General features: G+C 44.0%; 1 protein-coding gene across 9 annotated transcripts in view; it reads right to left on the bottom strand.

The window, feature by feature from the left end:
* Positions 1-18748, bottom strand: part of DPF3 (double PHD fingers 3) — a 211444-nt gene that overhangs the window by 85805 nt on the left and 106891 nt on the right. The window lies entirely within an intron of this gene.

Genomic DNA, 18748 nt, shown 5'->3' on the forward strand with positions numbered 1-18748 from the left:
CCACAGATTCGGCCAATTGCAGCTCCCAGTGGTTCGCTCCTCCGGGTCAATGGGAGCTGCTGGAAGTGGCACGGGCCGAGGGACGTACTGGCCGCCGCTTTCAGCAGCTCCCATTGGCCTGGAGCAGCGAACTGCGGCCACTGGGAGCCGTGATTGGCCGAACCTGCAGACGCGACAGGTAAACAAACCAGTCCGGCCCGCCAGGGGCTTTCCTTGCACAAGTGGCTGAACAAATTTGAAAACCACTAGCCTAGAGCATGTGCCCTCATTAAAAAAACACAGGGATTAATGAGGAAGCTTGATGCACCGTGGCACACAGAAGAAAGAGCCGACAGTACGCTAGTTTTGGATGGCTATCACTCAGGGCTGACCTTACCATGAGGCGAACTCAGGCGGCCGACTCAGGTGCCAGACTGTTCAGGGGCGCCACTAGGACCCAGAGTGTAGAAAATTGTGTCTGGTGCATATGTATTCTCTCTGCTCTAGATGCACAGAGATGGTGGAGTTCTGTGCTGGAGGAAGGAGGGCACAAGAGATATAACAGGCAGGAGAAAAGGTGAGAGGGACTACCAGAAAGCAGCAGGAGCTGCAGGGAGAGAGAGGAGGAGGAGCCCATTATGTACCTCTCTAGCACCCCCAAGAGCCTGGACTGATTAACACCAGCTTCTCAGGGAGCTTCCTGTTTCCTGCTGCTTCCCTGAACCCACTTGAGGGGAACAGGCAGTCAACTGAAATAGTAGGAGCCAGTTAGGCCCTTAAGACGCTGACATCTTCCCTCAGTCAGGCCCTACTACCAGCCTTCTTATTTGTCCCTTTCAACTGAGTGTTGAGAGCCACTATAGCTGGCACAGAACAGCAGTCATGAATGAAAGAAGAAAACCCCCCTCTGGGCCAGCATTCAGAAAAAGAAAGAAAGCAAAGGACGCTTTTCTATCAAAGCAGGAAGGAGCTCTCCTGAGATACATAGACACAAATGTTCACGATGAGCCTTCTGGCCCCAGTGAGCATGTGAGTGGTGAGGAGATGCCTGATCTTCCAGTTAGTCAGAGTGCAGGTGATCTGGCAACTACTGCAGCATCCATATCTCCATCTCAAATGGATGTAACCATGCACATTCCTGAAGAAAAGTGTAGATCAGACAAGAGTGTTGTGGAGGCACAAGAAACAGCTGCTGCTCAGTTTAGTTCCTTAAGTCTAGATGATCAGGACTGTGGACCCACTTGAGTAGTAGCCCGAGGGACTTCCTCGTACTGCATGGGCCACAGCAAGTGAAAAACTTCCTGTTCCCCAAAAACAATGAAAATAGATGTTTCCATTCAACACATTACTGGCGTGAAATCCCCTATGCTGACAAAGTGGAGAGGCCATGGCTTATGTACTCAAAAACTCAGAATGCTGCATACTGTTTTTGTTGCAAACTCTTCCAGTCTAATGTTCCAGCCACACTAGGTTCTACAGGAACAAAGGACTGGAAAAACCTGGCTAGAAATCCGGCATGCCATGAGAAGGCAGCAAATCACCAGAGAGCATTCCATAGGTGGAAAGAGCTTGAGATGAGACTAAGGTTAAAGGCCACCGTAGATGATCAGCATCAAGAGAAGATTGCATCACAGTCTCTTTACCGGCAAAATGTTCTGAAAAGGCTCATTGCCATTGTGAGAATGCTTGCTACCCAAAACCTAGCACTGCCTGGCACTTAAGATCAGCTGTATGTGCCAAACAACAGAAACTTCCTTAAAATTGTGGAGCTGATGGCTGAGTTTGATGCTGTACTCCAGGAGCATCTAAGAAGAGTTAACACCCAAGAAAAGGAGTACTTGTGGCATCTTAGAGACTAACAAATTTATTTGAGCATAAGCTTTCGTGAGCTACAGCTCACTTCATCAGATGCATTCGGTGGAAAATACAGTGGGGAGATTTATATACACAGAGAACATTAAACAATGGGTGTTATCATACACACTGTAAGGAGAGTGATCACTTAAGATGAGCTATTACCAGCGGCGGGTGGGGGGGGAGGAAGAAAACCTTTTGTAGTGATAATCAAGGTGGGCCATTTCCAGCAGTTGACACGAACGTCTGAGGAACAGTGGGGGTTGGGGGGGAGGAAATAACATGGGGAAATAGTTTTACTTTGTGTAATGACCCATCCACTCCCAATCTCTATTCAAGCCTAAGTTAATTGTATCCAGTTTGCAAATTAATTCCAATTCAGCAGTCTCTCATTGGAGTCTGTCTTTGAAGTTTTTTTGTTGAAGAAAAGCCACTCTTAGGTCTGTAATCGAGTGACCAGAGAGATTGAAGTGTTCTCCGACTGGTTTTTGAATGTTATAATTCTTGACGTCTGATTTGTGTCCATTTATTCTTTTACGTAGAGACTGTCCTATTTGTCCAATGTACATGGCAGAGGGGCATTGCTGGCACATGATGGCACATATCACATTGGTAGATGCACAGATGAACGAGCCTCTGATAGAGTGGCTGATGTGATTAGGCCTTATGATGGTGTCCCCTGAATAGATATGTGGACAGAGTTGGCAACGGGCTTTGTTGCAAGGATAGGTTCCTGGGTTAGTGGTTCTGTTGTGTGGTGTGTGGTTGCTGGTGAGTATTTGCTTCAGGTTGGGGGGCTGTCTGTAAACAGGGACTGGCCTGTCTCCCAAGATTTGTGAGAGTGATGGGTCGTCCTTCAGGATAGGTTGTAGATCCTTGATGATGCGTTGGAGAGGTTTTAGTTGGGGGCTGAAGGTGATGGCTAGTGGCGTTCTGTTATTTTCTTTGTTGGGCCTGTCCTGTAGTAGGTGACTTCTGTGTACTCTTCTGGCTCTGTCAATCTGTTTCTTCACTTCAGCAGGTGGGTATTATAGTTGTAAGAATGCTTGATAGAGATCTTGTAGGTGTTTGTCTCTGTCTGAGGGGTTGGAGAAAATGTGGTTGTATTGTAGAGCTTGGCTGTAGACAATGGATCGTGTGGTGTGATCTGGGTGAAAGCTGGAGGCATGTAGGTAGGAATAGCGGTCAGTAGGTTTCCGGTATAGGGTGGTGTTTATGTGACCATCTCTTATTAGCACCGTAGTGTCCAGGTAGTGGATCTCTTGTGTGGACCGGTCCAGGCTGAGGTTGATGGTGGGATGGAAATTGTTGAAATCATGGTGGAATTCCTCAAGGGCTTCTTTTCCATGGGTCCAGATGATGAAGATGTCATCAATGTAGCGCAAGTAGATTAAGGGCATTAGGGGACGAGAGCTGAGGAAGCGTTGTTCTAAGTCAGCCATAAAAATGTTGGCATACCGTGGGGTCATGTGGGTACCCATCGCAGTACCTCTGATTTGAAGGTATACATTGTCCCCAAATGTGAAATAGTTATGGGTGAGGACAAAGTCACAAAGTTCAGCCACCAGGTTAGCCATGACATTATCGGGGATACTCTTTCTGACAGCTTGTATACCATCTTTGTGTGGAATGTTGGTGTAGAGGGCTTCTACATCCATAGTGGCCAGGATGGTGTTTTCAGGAAGATCACCGATGGATGGTAGTTTCCTCAGGAAGTCAGTGGTGTCTCGAAGATAGCTGGGAGTGCTGGTAACGTAGGGCCTGAGGAGGGAATCTACATAGCCAGACAATCCAGCTGTCAAGGTGCCAATGCCTGAGATGATGGGGCGTCCAGGATTTCCAGGTTTATGGATCTTGGGTAGCAGATACAATACCCCAGGTCAGGGTTCCAGGGGTGTGTCTGTGCGGATTCGTTCTTGTGCTTTTTCATGGAGTTTCTTGAGCAAATGGTGTAGTTTCTTTTGGTAACCCTCAGTGGGATCAGAGGGTAATGGCTTGTCGAAAGTGGTGTTGGAGAGCTGCCTAGTAGCCTCTTGTTCATATTCCGACCTATTCATGATGACGACAGCACCTCCTTTGTCAGCCTTTTTGATTATGATGTCAGAGTTGTTTCTGAGGCTGTGGATGGCATTGTGTTCTGCACGGCTGAGGTTATGGGGCAAGTGATACTGCTTTTCCACAATTTCAGCCCACACACGGTGGCAGAAGCACTCTATGTAGAAGTCCAGTCTGTTGTTTCGACCTTCAGGAGGAGTCCACCCAGAATCCTTCTTTTTGTAGTGTTGGTTGGAAGGTCTCTGTGGGTTAGTATGTTGTTCAGAGGTGTGTTGGAAATATTCCTTGAGTCGGAGACATCAAAAATAGGATTCTAGGTCACCACAGAACTGTATCATGTTCGTGGGGGTGGAGGGGCAAAAGGAGAGGCCCCAAGATAGGACAGATTCTTCTGCTGGGCTAAGAGTATAGTTGGATAGATTAACAATATTGCTGGGTGGGTTAAGGGAACCACTGTTGTGGCCCCTTGTAGCATGTAGTAGTTTAGATAGTTTAGTGTCCTTTTTCTTTTGTAGAGAAGCAAAGTGTGTGTTGTAAATGGCTTGTCTAGTTTTTGTAAAGTCTAGCCACGAGGAAGTTTGTGTGGAAGGTTGTTTTTTTATGAGAGTATCCAGTTTTGAGAGCTCATTCTTAATCTTTCCCTGTTTGCTGTAGAGGATGTTGATCAGGTGGTTCCGCAATTTCTTTGAGAGCATGTGGCACAAACTGTCAGCATAGTCTGTGTGGTATGTAGATTGTAATGTATTTTTTTACCTTCAGTCCTTTTGGTATGATGTCCATCTGTTTGCATTTGGAAAGGAAGATGATGTCTGTCTGTATCTGTACAAGTTTTTTCATGACGTTGATAGATTTCCACTCCACACGGCTAAATTCAGTGCCTTGCATAATGACAAGTTTCAGAGTAGCAGCCATGTTAGTCTGTATTCGCAAAAAGAAAAGGAGTACTTATGGCACCTTAGAGACTAACAAATTTATTTGAGCATAACCTTTCGTGAGCTACAGCTCACTTCATCGGATGCATTCAGTGGAAAATACAGTGGGGAAATGTGCACATCCCAGTACCTTGGAAAAACAATTCAAAATGAGATCATACAGTTACTGGCAACAAAAGTCAAACAGAAGGTTGTGGCAGATCTGAAGTCAGCAAGATATTACTCTGTTATTCTGGACTGCACACCTGACATCAGCCATATGGAACAAATTACTTTAATGGTATGTTTTGTAACAACAACAGAACCTAGTGAAAATGTCCCTGCAATGGTGACTGCCAGAGAGCATTTTCTAGAATGTATTGACATTGATAATACTACAGGAGCTGGTATGACAATGTGCTTCTTAAAAAGCCGGAAGATATGGGAATTGCAATAGCTGACATGACAGGTCAGGGCTACAATAATGGGTCCAACATGAGAGGAAAGAACAGAGGAGTGCAGACTCGGATCCAACAGTTAAACCCTCGAAGTTTTTTTTGTCCCATGCAGTTCTCATTCATTGAATTTGGTGGTCAGGGATGCAGCATCAGCTTCTAGTGAGGCTGATGAATTTTTTAACGTAATTCAAAGCATCTATGTATTTTTCTCTGCATCAACTCATCGATGGCAAATTTTGAAGCAACATCTGGGAACATCCTCTCTGATACTGAAACCACTGAGTGCCACATGATGGGAAAGTCGAGTGGAGGCAATAAAGCCTATCAAACACCAAATTGGGAAGACAGATGATGCCATAGTTGCCATTATGGAGGATAATGCTATGACAGGAACTTTTCATGGGAGAACAATGGCAGAGGGAAATGGAATCACCAGAAACATACATAACTTTAAATTTCTGTGTGGCTTACTGTTGTGGCATGGCATACTGTTTGAAATAAATGTTCTAAGCAAGAGACTCCAAGGTGTTGACCTTGATATATCTGGAGCAATGGAACAACTGGACAAAGCAAAGTCATACCTACAGTCTTACCAGTCAGATGAGGGAGTTCTGAAGAGTGCACAGAAGTTGGCAGAGGAACTTCACACTGAAGCAATTTTGCCACCCATTCAAGAATACAAGAGTCACCAAAGAAGACGACATTTTGATTATGAGGCACGGGATAATCCCATAAGAGACTCCAAACAACAATTCAAAGTTGAATTCTTTAACCAGGTGCTAGATTGTGCAATACAGTCAGTTGAAGAACGTTTCATGCAGCTCAAGGAACACAGCAGTATATTTGGGATGTTGTAGAATATTCCAAAACTCCTCACTATACCTGAAGAAGACCTACACCAGTATTGCAGCACACTGGAGATAGTGTTGATACATGATGACATGCGCAATATTGATGCAAGTGATTTAGGTGATGAACTGAAAGCCCTTTCAAGATACATTTCAGTAGGATCAACTCCAAACGCTGTTCTGGAATATATGTGCACAAATAAGATGACCACTCTCTTTCCAAATGCTTTTGTTGTTCTGCGCATATTTCTAACACTTCCTGTAACAGTTGTCAGTGGAGAACGCAGCTTCTCCAAGCTGAAGTTAATAAAAACACATCTATGCTCCACGATGACACAGGAGAGGCTGGTCAGCCTTCCAACCATCTCAATAGAGAATGAGCTGGCCAAGATTGTGGACCTTCAGGAACATAAGAACATAAGAATGGCGATACTGGGTCAGACCAAAGGTCCATCCAGCCCAGTATTCTGTCTACTGACAGTGGCCAATGCCAGGTGTCCCAGAGGGAGTGAACCTAACAGGTAATGATCAAGTGATCTCTCTCCAGCCATCCATCTCCCCCCTCTGACAAACAGAGGCAAGGGACACCATTCCTTACCCATCCTGGTAACTTAACCTCCATGAATTTATCCAGTTCTATTTTAAACCCTGTTATAGTCCTAGCCTTCACAACCTCCTCAGGCAAGGAGTTCCACAAGTTGACTGTCCGCTGAGTGAAGAAGAACTTCCTTTTATTTGTTTTAAACCTGCTGCCCATTAATTTCATTTGGTGGCCCCTAGTTCTTATATTATGGGAACAAGTGAATAACTTTTTCTTATTCACTTTCTCCACACCACTCATGATTTTTTATACCTCTATCATATCCCACCCCCAGTCTCCTTTTTTCCAAGATGAAAAGTCCTAGCCTCTTTAATCTCTCCTCATATGGGACCTGTTCCAAACCCCTAATCATTTTAGTTGCCCTTTCTGAACCTTTTCTAATGCCAGTATATCTTTTTTGAGATGAGGGGACCACATCTGTATGCAGTATTTAAGATGTGGGCGTACCATGGATTTATATAAGGGCAATAAGATATTCTCCATCTTATTCTCTATCCCTTTTTTAATGATTCCTAACATCCCGTTTGCTTTTTTGACTGCCACTGCACATTGCGCGAACGTCTTCAGAGAACTATGCACAATGACTCCAAGATCTTTCTCCTGATTAGCTGTAGCTAAATTAGCCCCCATCATATTGTATGTATAGTTGGGGTTATTTTTTCCAATGTGCATTACTTTACATTTATGCACATTAAATTTTATTTGCCATTTTGTTGCCCAATCACTTAGTTTTGTGAGATCTTTTTGAAGTTCTTCACAGTCTGCTTTGGTCTTAACTATCTTGAGCAGTTTAGTATCGTCTACAAACTTTGCCATCTCACTGTTTACCCCTTTCTCTAGATCATTTATGAATAAGTTGAATAGGATTGGTCCTAGGACTGACCCTTGGGAAACACCACTAGTTACCCCTCTCCATTCTGAAAATTTACCATTTATTCCTACCCTTTGTTCCCTGTTTTTAACCAGTTAACCAGTTCAAATCTTTGCAACCAGGAAGGCACGGAAAGCACCACTTTGATTATTCAAACAGATAAAAATGCCAGTGTTTACTATGCAGACAAGAAAAGTTATATTTGCTGTTCAGGCATTTGAAAGTTAAGTGTTACTTAAAATTTTTGAACAAGGCATTTTAAGTTGTTAGTTCTCCTTTATTGGGGTAGGTAGCGGAGCAGTACCATGAGAGGAGTAGAACAGGAAGAAGGCAGAATTGAGACCTTTCAAAGTTTTGGCCCAAGCGAGAGGGTATGGGGGCGTCATTTGAGCTCCCCGCCTCAAATGCCAAAATGTTGTGGGCCGGCCCTGCTATCACTGGATTGTGAAACAAGTACCGCAGTCAGGAAAATACAGCATGGGTGTTAAAATACATGCAGGGAAGAATTCCATCTCCTACACCATTTACATAGGAGTTTGACTAGAATAATCCCACAGTAGCCTCTTATTATGGGGCACCCTCATTGCCACAGCCACCCTTCTCAAGCCTCCCTCCTTCTCTTCCAGGATAGGTTTCTCTTCCCAGGCTAATATGTTTGGGAAGGAACTAGGAACCAGGGCTGATGTTTTACAAATCAGTATCTGCTGTCTTGGTTTCACTGCTGTGTCCCATTCTTTCATCTCACTGTGTACCCCCTCATCTCGTTGTTGTATCCACCTCTATCTCCTGTCATATACTTAGTCTGTAAGATTTTCAGAGCAGGGACTGTCTTTTTGTTATGTGTTGGCACAGTGCCTAGCACACTGAAGTTGTGACCCCTAGGCACTACCACAATACAAATAATGAATTATCATCATTTGGTGCAGAAGTGTGTAATTACTTTCTAGGGGAGCCATTTGCCCCTGGAGAATGATACTTGTCTGTCCGTCAGGAACCCAAAGGCATGAAAAGATGTGGGGCTCCCTGAGCCAAAGTGGAGGCTAGGGGATTTGCAAAGTGCTCTCTCAAATGTATTTAGCTACCTTCATGACCTACCCTCAACCAATAGACCACAGAATGTGGGTAGTAGCCACAGCAAAAACTATCCCACTCATTGAGTAGGAATCAGAGTACAAACCAAGCAGAACCCCCAAACCTCGGGGGCACGGACAGGGGGTTGTCCAGAGGAAACTTTCCCAGAATGACTCTCAGAATGGAAGCTGTAGTACTGAGTTGACAACTTCTTATCTAAGGAAAGGCAAAGCTATTCCGTCAGGATTTCTCCAGACTGGAGTTCTCAACCTTCTCCCACCACCAGACCCCTTCTACCAGGTTTCACTGCTTATGATGCAGGTTCTCTCCTGTGATGCTTGAGCTGTAAAAAGAGGGAAACTGATCCCTTAAATATGGGAGAGGGGGTCGGCTTGAAATTCCCCATATGAATTTCTGGTCCCTCCTTCCCTCTCCTCTTCTTTATTCAGTTGGTCCATGAAAGGTGTGTTAAATTTGGGGACTAAATTCGGACATTTCAGAGTGGAAGAGAGGGATTTTAGTCCTGATTCAAATGCAAACTTCAACACAGCCTTAACTATGGAGTTGCTCAAGCACCTGTATAATAACGTCTCCCTATGGTCTTGACTTGATTACAATTTCTGTGCTGTGGTGCAAAAGGGCATTAGTATTGTTTTTGGAACCTCATAGGACTGAAAACTCCAGCTGGTCAACAGACATGTTGCAAGTGAAGGTGAAGCTTCAGGCAAACTCAAGGCATCAGTAACACACGTCTTCATTCTGACAAGCTACATCTGTCTCTGGCTTCTATACACTCAGCAAACAAATGCATTAGAACAGGGAATGGGGAAGGGAGTTAAACAAAATCCATATTAAATCTTAAACCAGGAACACAAAGTGGGACCTGCATGTTACAGAGAAACTGAAAATTAAACCTAACATGGAAAATGCAGGGTTTTAACAGCAAGGAGGGCAGCTGCCTTCTAAAAACACACTTGTTTGCTGTGGTGCTGCTATTTGCTACTGCAACTAATACTCAGCCCTCCTACAGTACTTCTCATCTTAGGATCTCAGAGCACTTTTAATTTTTAAACTTTCCATCCCCCTGCAAGATACGTATTATTATCCCCCTTTACAAATGGGGAGACTGAGGCACAGAGAATGACTTAAATGACTTGTGTGAGAGCACACAGGGAATGAGCAGGAGACATGGGAAAAGAAACCAAGACACCTGATGCCCAGTCTTGTGCACTAACCACCATCCCACTGCTTTCTCTCCTCTTTTAGTACTTTCCTACCTTCACATTTCAGGGCCATCTTAGCAGCCAAACTGTTCAGTGACTCATGCATGGAGCATGTAGAGACAGAAAGAGGGAGTTGGTCCACCCAGCTCACTGGGGACAGGGTGGTGGGGAGGAAATGAAGCCTCATATCTTCCAACATTAACACCTTCATGATAAATGAGTTGACCTTAAAAGAGCTCTGAAAGGCGCTCAGCTCAATCCTTCCAGAAGATGGATAGTCATTATAACACAGCAGATGTACAGGGCCGGAAGGGGGGTGGGAGACTACATGACAAGGATGAGGAAGAATCCTTTATAAAAACACAGGTTGGACTGGGACTTCAACTGCTAATGCCCCAGTTTTCCAGTCCCAACTTGGTTACCCAGCCTGTTTGCTTGCACTACAAGGTATATTGTACTGTGGTTGTGGGGGAAAGCCTGGAGCTGAAAGGTGTGGCAAAATGCAGAGAATCACAAAAGAAAATTCCTTTCCTCATATCATTTTGTCCTTTCACACCCTTAAGAAAGTGTCCTATAGAGAATGTAATAGAAAGTGATAAGGCTTTTTGAAGCCGCCTAGATAATATAACAGAGAATTACATCCCAGCTACAGAATTCTGAAAAGTAGTTCAAATCAGCCTATAGAAAAGATCTTATTCTCTGTTAAATACTATCAGGTTTGTAGAATAATTTCTATAAAACCCTAATGGTTTCCTTCCTGTTAAATTCTACAGGAATTTTCCATAAAAGTTGTCAAACTGCAGTTTTTTCCCCTATAGCCCTACCCGAAGGGATACTGATAAGTAGATTTAGGCCCCAAATTTAGGTTTTGTGGGAAAAGTAAGGATGTTACAAACAGAGAAACTGAGATCCTTCTAGTCCAGTATCCTTTCTCTGACAGTAGCCAGCACCAGACACTTCAGAGGAAGGTGTTAGGACCCCACAGTAGGCAGATGTGGGATAATCTGCCCCCGACATCAGGTGTCATCCTGATCTCTAATAGTTAAGCCCTGAAATATGAAGTTTAATATACCTTCCAAAATATTTGTTTTCATGACAACTCTGTATATTCTTGTTATCTATATAAATGTCCAGTCCCTTTTTGAATCTTATTAAGTTCTTGGCCTCAACACCTTCCAGTGACAGTGAGTTCCACATTTTAATTACGCCTTGTGTGAAAAATTATTTCCTTTTTATTGGTTTTAATTTTTAAAATTTTATTTCATTCAGTGCCCATATCCTCTTGTGTTATGAGACAGAGAGAACTGAAGCTCCTTATACCAGTCATTATTTTATACACTTCTATCACATCCCCTTTTTATTTACCTCCTTTCTGTGGTAAACAATCTTTTCAATTTCTCTTCATGTGAGAATTTTCCCATACCTCTTATTCTCATTGCTCTTCTCTGAACCCCCTCTCATTCTGCAATACCCTTTAGAGATGGATCAGTACTGCACACAGTATTTCAGATCAGGCTGCACAGCTGATTTATGTAAAGGCATGATAATAGTCTCCATATTATTCACCATCTTATTCCTTATGCATCCTAACATCTTATTTGGTTTTTGATCACAGCTGCACACTGAGCAGAGGTCAGCATTGAGCTGTCTACAGTGATATCCAGGTCCCTTTCCTGAGTTAATTTAGAACCCTATAAGGCAGGGGTGGGCAAACCTTTTGGCCCGAGGGCCACATCAGGGTTGTGAAACGGTATGGAGGGCTAGGTAGGGAAGGCTGTGCCTCCCCAAACAGCCTGGCCCCTGCCCCCATCTGCCCCCTCCCACTTTCCGCCCCCTGACTGCCCCCCTCAGAACGCCCCACCCATCCAACCCCCCTGCTCCTTGTCCCCTGACTACCCTCTCCCGGGACCGCCCCCCCAACCATCCCGCCCACTGACTGCCCCCCTCAGAATGCCCCACCCACTATCTAAGCCCCCCTGCTCCTTGTCCCCTGACCGCCCTGACCCCTGACAGGCCCCCCAGGACCCCTGACCATCCACCCCCACACTGCTTGTTCCCTGACCCCCCTCCCAGGACCCCCATCCCTAATTGCCCCCTAGGACCCCACCCCTTTTCCAACTCCCCCTGTTCCCTGTCTCCACCCCCACCGGGACCCCCTGACCCCGTGGGACCCACCCCCTATCCAATCCCCCTGCTTCCTGTATCCTGACTGCCCCCCTCCCTGAAACTCTGCCCCATCCAACCGCCACCTGTCCTCTGACTGCCCCCCAGGACCTCCTGCCTCCCCCACCCCCTTACCATGCCACTCAGAGTGACAGGACAGGCTTGTTTGAAAGCCTGGGAGGTGGGCGGGCGCAAGCCGCGTGCAGTGTGGCTGCAGGGGGAGGGACTGGGGGCAAGCCTCCCTGGCCAGGAGCTCAGGGGCCAGGCAGGATGGTCCTGCGGTCCACAGTTTGCCCACCTCTGCTATAAGGTGTACGAGTAGTTCAAATTTTTCCCTCTAATGCGTTTTACTTGGCATTTGTGGACACTGAATTGTATTTGTGATCATGTTGCCCATTCAACTAGCTTGTTTAGATCCCTCTGAAGTTCCTCACAGGAACTGAAGAGGCTGGTCCATAACATCCCTTAAATCCTTGGTTCGCAGGCCAAGGAGAAGGGTGCAGGTAGAGCCCAACAGACACTTAGTAAAAATCTTCCACTCTCAGGCACATGGAGCGCACACCTACCCACAGTGGAATACACACAGGGACCATCAATTGGAAAAGAACTTTATGTCATCTACAGTTTTGCAACCTCACTACTCACCGTGCTTTCCATACTGCTGATATATTAAACAAGGCACGTAGTACAGAACCTTGAGGCACCCAGCTAGTAGCCTTTTGCCATGATGAAAGTTGACCATTTAATCCTACTCTTAGCTTTCTCCTTCCTAGACAGTTTTTGATTGGTGACAATACTTTGCCTCTCACCCCATAACTACTTAGCTTCTTTGGTAGCAGCTTATACAGGATCTTCTCAAAGGCCTTTTGGAAGTCTAAAAAAGTTGTTGAGTCTCTTTCTGTATCCTCCCTAATTTCCCAGGGCCTGGGCATCTCTATTTTACAACCTTGGTGGTTATAACTCTCGTTAGGGACATTCCTGAGGTGGGGGTGCTTTATCAGCAGCAGAACATTATTTTCTTCAATTTTAGTGATGAACTCCCTGAGTTTCACCCAAGGCTGGTTTAATATGTGGGGTGGGGGGAGGGAGGTGATCAGGCCTACATCAACTTCTTCCCCTTTTCTTTTACTTTACTACTTCCAAGAGATTAGAGAGACATGATTTTCCTTTGCAGACACCATGATGGTTAGATCCTATCATATCTTCCAGGTGTTGTATTATTCTATTTTTAATTATTGTTTCAACCAATTTGTAGGGCACAGATGTAAGGCTTACTGGTCTGTAGTCCCCTAGATCAGCCTTCTATTGAATATAGGTAACTATATTTGCTGCCCTCCAATCCTTTAGAGCAGTAGCTATTTTTAATTATCAGTTTGCTCCAACGTCTCTTCTTCTGACATCTCAGTCTCTGAGAGTACCTCAACTTTATTACCCCCCAAAGCTGCTACTAAAACTAATATGAATAAAAGTTTTCATGTTTTTAAAATACAAATTTCAATATACTTTATATATAAAACTCCTCACCGTTGGAATTTCAAATGCAATACCACCTGGCTAGTGCGTGAGATACAGGAAGCAAACTTGACCAGGCTAGTTTCAATGTCAAAGCTAAATAAAATACAAAAATACTTGTATATTTTAAGGTTTCAGAGTAGCAGTCGTGTTAGTATGTATTCACAAAAAGAAAAGGAGTACTTGTGGCACCTTAGAGACTAACAAATTTATTTGAGCATAAGCTTTCGTGAGCTATAGCTTATGCTCAAATAAATTTGTTAGTCTCTAAGGTGCCATAAGTCCTCCTTTTCTTTTTGTATATTTTAAGGTTTTTTTCCGTTTTAATTAACTTTGATATAACTGGTGATACAAGTAAACATTGCACACACAGAGAGAGAGACTGTAACTTAAACTTCTGATTTCAACTTGACTGTGTCCCTTTCATAGTGATTAAATTAACATGGATATTTTTGTTTACTAGCTAAATGCAGCAACCTGTATACGTATCAAGGGCCTTATACTTATTTACACAGAATCTAAACAATCGCCCATGTCAACATCATTCCTGGGTCTTTCATTAGTGAACTTGCTACTTCTAAGAGAAGCACATTTTTACAGATCCTACAAAATAGGTTGTTTTTTTTTAATATCAGTTTTTATCAAAACAGCAGTACGTTCCACCCTTAAATACACACAACTTAATTCACAATGAACTTGGGGCTAAACAACTTCACAGTGCCTACTCAAAACACAAATTAAAAACAACCTTCCCTTTTTCTAGACAATGTAATGTATTTGTTTCACAATGGATCATTTTCATCTCCACGGTAGCAGCTGCCACTGGAGCCATCATCTCTGTGCACTCATAAGCAGCTCCATTTCCAGGTCTAATTGGGAACAGAGATACTTATTGGGTGAGTTCCAGCATGATCCATCAGGCCAGAGACAGCTACTGTGCAAACCAAAAGCAATCCAGCTTCCAAAAACCCTCTTAGACAAACAGCCACTATGCTACAGGGATTCTTGTGGTTTTTGGTGCTGTTTCTCTAAAACTTAAGAATCGCCAGAGGAAACTATACATTAAGAATCCAATAAGTGCTGTTTAACATAGATAAATCCAAAGACATAGCCTTAATGGACACAACCTCTTTAAAATTACACAGGTGGTCAAAAAAAGCCACCTAATTCGCAGCAAACAGATCTACCACTGGGCGAATGCAGCCACTAAGCTCATTAACAGGATGTGGCAGGATGTGCCTGAAAGGGTAAGACAGTGGCTCAGTGAGCAATTAAATCCCATGTCACTTTAAAATAAAAATCTATCAGTGTCACAAGAGTGTGAAGCCTCAGCTCCTCTGCTGTTTCCCACCCCAGTCTTTTATTTATCATGGCATATCGGGAACAGTTAAAGTCACAACAATTATAATGAAATATGCCATACAAAAAACAGATTAAGCCTGCTCTTCTTTTGGGAAATATGCAGAGAGAGAAGCTGTCTGTTAGCTGTCGAGTTTGCAAAAGATACCATCTTTTGGGATGGTGCTCCCTGCCAGCAGACAGAGTGCCCCAGGGGAAAAGGTGGTGAAAAACTCAGACAAGCAGCATCCATCCATCCATCATACGCTCATCTCCAAGGCACAAATATAGCATTAGCGTGCAAGGGGGCGGGGGGGAATACTTTAAGAAGAAATAGAATACAGTGCTCTTGCTGGAGTGGCTGGATTTTGTAGCTGTTTGGGGCAAAACAAGTGAATACAGCATATTTTGCTAGCTTGTTTGTTTTTATATTTGTGATCAGTTTCGTGATTTTCTTATTGTTCTTGAATTAGATGGATTCACAGCAGTGAGTAGAATTAGGTATACTGAGGGAGAGCAGGTGCTCTGCAAGCTTCCTTCTACACACTTCTGCCAAAGCAACTCAATCCTGATCTCCTGCAGCTCTCTCCTGTTCCAGATCTGGACCTTCACACAGCTCTGCCAATGCACAGCCGCAATCCCTGTTATTCTAACTCTGGGTGCCAAAACAGCATTGTCATGGGGCTTCAATCCTGACCCTCAGTACCCTCTGCTATTCCAATCCTACCCTCTACCTTCTTTCCATTCTGTCAATGAACTTCACTCCTGACTTGCAATCCCCTTCTATTCCAGTCCTGGGACCTACACCCTGATCATTCACTCCCACCCAGCTCCACGATACCTCCTACTAACCCAGTCCTGGGCCTCTCCGGAACAGAAACTGCCAGTAGTGCTGAACTGTGCAGTGGGTTAGTAATGCAAACAAATATCTTCTGTGGACAAGTCTGAAACCATCACATTCATTTCCCTTTTGATCTGGGACAGTCTGGGAGAAGCCAGGTCTCTAGTGGAAGTGAAAGGCTACTGCATTAAGTCATGCCCAAATGTCTTCACATCTAAGGGCCTGATTTTCCTGTATATCAATGCCCCTTCACACCGATGTAAAAGGGAGCTGGCGATTTAAAAGGGGGCTGAGTGTAAGAATCAGGCCCTAAGTCACCATTAGGGAATGGCAAACCTGTCCTTGAACTAATCCTACTGGAAAGTTTGAAGATGTTTGGGAAGCAATATCTGTCTATTATCTCCCTCTCGCAACAGATCACCCTGAGTGGGGTGAATGAATTGGTGGATTTTCCTCCCTCACGTAAAGGCTCTTTTCAGGGGGCAAACTGGATCCCTGTACCTCACCCCGTAGGATGCTACAGATTAAGATGGGGCCCACTGATCCCTAAAATGGGCCTCACTAAACTGTCTTTCTACATGTAAAGGCCCACTGGGGCTTTCCTTCAATTTATGCCCCAGCAAGCACTGGCGGATTGGAAAGTCCCAGGGCTTCTTCCCTTACTTTCCTACAAAAACTACTAGGCTTGTGGGGAGAGAGAGAGAGAGAACAAAAAGGATGTGTACGTGCTATGGAACTGTGCAATTCCATGGGACACTCTGGGTATAAATTGTAGGAAAACCCCAGGATGCCTTTGAATGTTCAGACATTTCCCCTGAGCCCAAGGGAAGGATCCCTGGATGCCACTAGCACCTACCAAATTGTACAGCGCATGAGGTTACCAACAAAGGGGGAGAGAAATAGGTTTGCAGGGACTGGTAGCAGTCCTCAGAACGTGGTTAAGCATTGTAAAATTTGCCCATTATTAATCTGTGTGTTTTACAAGCAGAATATGGTAGCCTAGTCTCTAATAGACATAACAGTAAAAAAAATAGCCCTCCTGTTGACTGTGTCTCAGAATTAATATACACCTTTATTTCTCAGCACAAATATAAATCAATGGCACATATAAAACATTGTACCTGTTTTTCAAAGACTTCAAACTTACAATACCTGGCTAAATTCTGGAGCAGATAACTTCCCCTAGGGCATCAAATCCTAAAGTGATCTCTCCCTCTATTCTTCCCTCCGAAACCATTGTTCTAATTTCGCAGTCTTTGCCGTTCATTCTCTCTCTTTAAAGAGCATCCTATATCAATTTAAAACAAGGCGTAATGCAACTCACCCTTTCACAGCATCAGCTCATGTAACAATTATATTATAGTATTTGAGGAAAGAGATTGCATAATCCCTACATTTGACAGCAGTCAGTAATTCAGGTGGTACGGTGCTGTGGAGGTAGGTGTGATCTAGACATCTGAGCAATGGACAAGGAATTAGGAGCTGCCAAGTTCTAGTCCTAGCTCTGGTGTCAATACTTTCCAGAGCCTTGAGCCAGTTACAGCCTCTCCACCTCAGTTTCCCCATCTATTAAATGGGACTATAATTACATACCTTCTCAGGGAAGGGTGGGAGTGTTAATGGGATGTGCTAAGTGTTATTACGGTTTGCTAAAAAAAATGTAAATTTTAGATTCTCTTAAGGCAATTTGTGGGATCTTGTGAGATTTTGCAGGACTTCTATAATATCCTATAGGACACCCTAGAGAGCTTGTAGTAAGAATTCCCCACATTTTAGTCAGGATGCTTAATAAGCAAACTGCACCACAGAAGTGGGGCAGGTGCTGGGTACTGTTGCAATTGTTGCTAAACCAATTGCTTTAAGCAACTTTAATTGACATGTTCTAGAGGGAAGGAAGGTTGTCAAGAGGAGTTTCAAATGGGACAGGGAATTGAGCATCTTGGATGCTGTCTCTAGTCCTGCCACTAATTTGCTGTGTGATCTTGGGCAAGTCATTTACTCTCTGCCTGCTGTATCATGGAGATAATCCTTACCTACCTCACAGGGTGAGGTTTAGTGCTTGCAAAACACTAAGATCCTCAAATAAGAGTACCTATAAAATGCAAAGTATTAATATAGCTGCTTGCAAAGGTTTAAACCATTTTTTCAGTGAAGAAAAAGAAAGTGCAAAACTTAGTCGACTTTATTTGCACACATACCAGATAAATGGCCAATTGATAAACCTCTAAGAATGAGGATACCCACATTGATAAAGGCCATCAGACAGATAGAGATATGTAATTGCAACGTATTGTTACAAAGAAGCAGGCTTGTAATGCAAACATTGACACTTTTGACCAGAGGTGCCAATAAGTATCTTTCTGGCATTGGGAAAAAGCACAACAAATGCATCCTCAGCTCTTGCCGCCACATGAAGATGAAAAACTCCAACAGCCCCATAAAGATTTTAGATTAAAATGTGAACTCTAGAATTAATACCAAAATGGGTAAAACAGGAAGATTAATGGCAGCAGAGACAATGCAGATGGTGAAAGGCGGCCTGTACGTTCAGCAAGACTCTGCATGAGGGGGGAGGAGGAGCAAGAAGCAGCAAGGGGTAAACAAGGTGACATTCAAAGGCAGTAGAATGCCCTTCAAAAGGCCAGCCAGAGGGCAGCTGTGGACACAGATGGGCCATCTGGGGTAGGCAGGCTCATGCTAACATGGCAATAATTACTTCTTAAAAATTGGCAGGGAGGTGAGAGGGCCAGAAGCAGATAAAAGTGATTTGTTCAACATGCAGATAACAGAGTAAAAAGGGTGGCAAATAGGAAGACAAGAATACAGAGAGAGAACATCTATTTTTAAAAGAATGTACGAATGAGAGAGACTGAGACCCCCCACCAGGAGCCCACTGTAAGGAAGTTTTCATGGGCACATGGTACATTGGGCCAACACACAATAGATTATTTCCCATGCTAATGTTTTCCCCAAGGCTTTATTACTGAGGTTTAGGGAAAAGAGGTCAGAATTAAAGAAACAAA

Source organism: Dermochelys coriacea, chromosome 6, assembly GCF_009764565.3.
Source record: "Dermochelys coriacea isolate rDerCor1 chromosome 6, rDerCor1.pri.v4, whole genome shotgun sequence".
Taxonomy (NCBI): Eukaryota; Metazoa; Chordata; order Testudines; family Dermochelyidae; genus Dermochelys; species Dermochelys coriacea.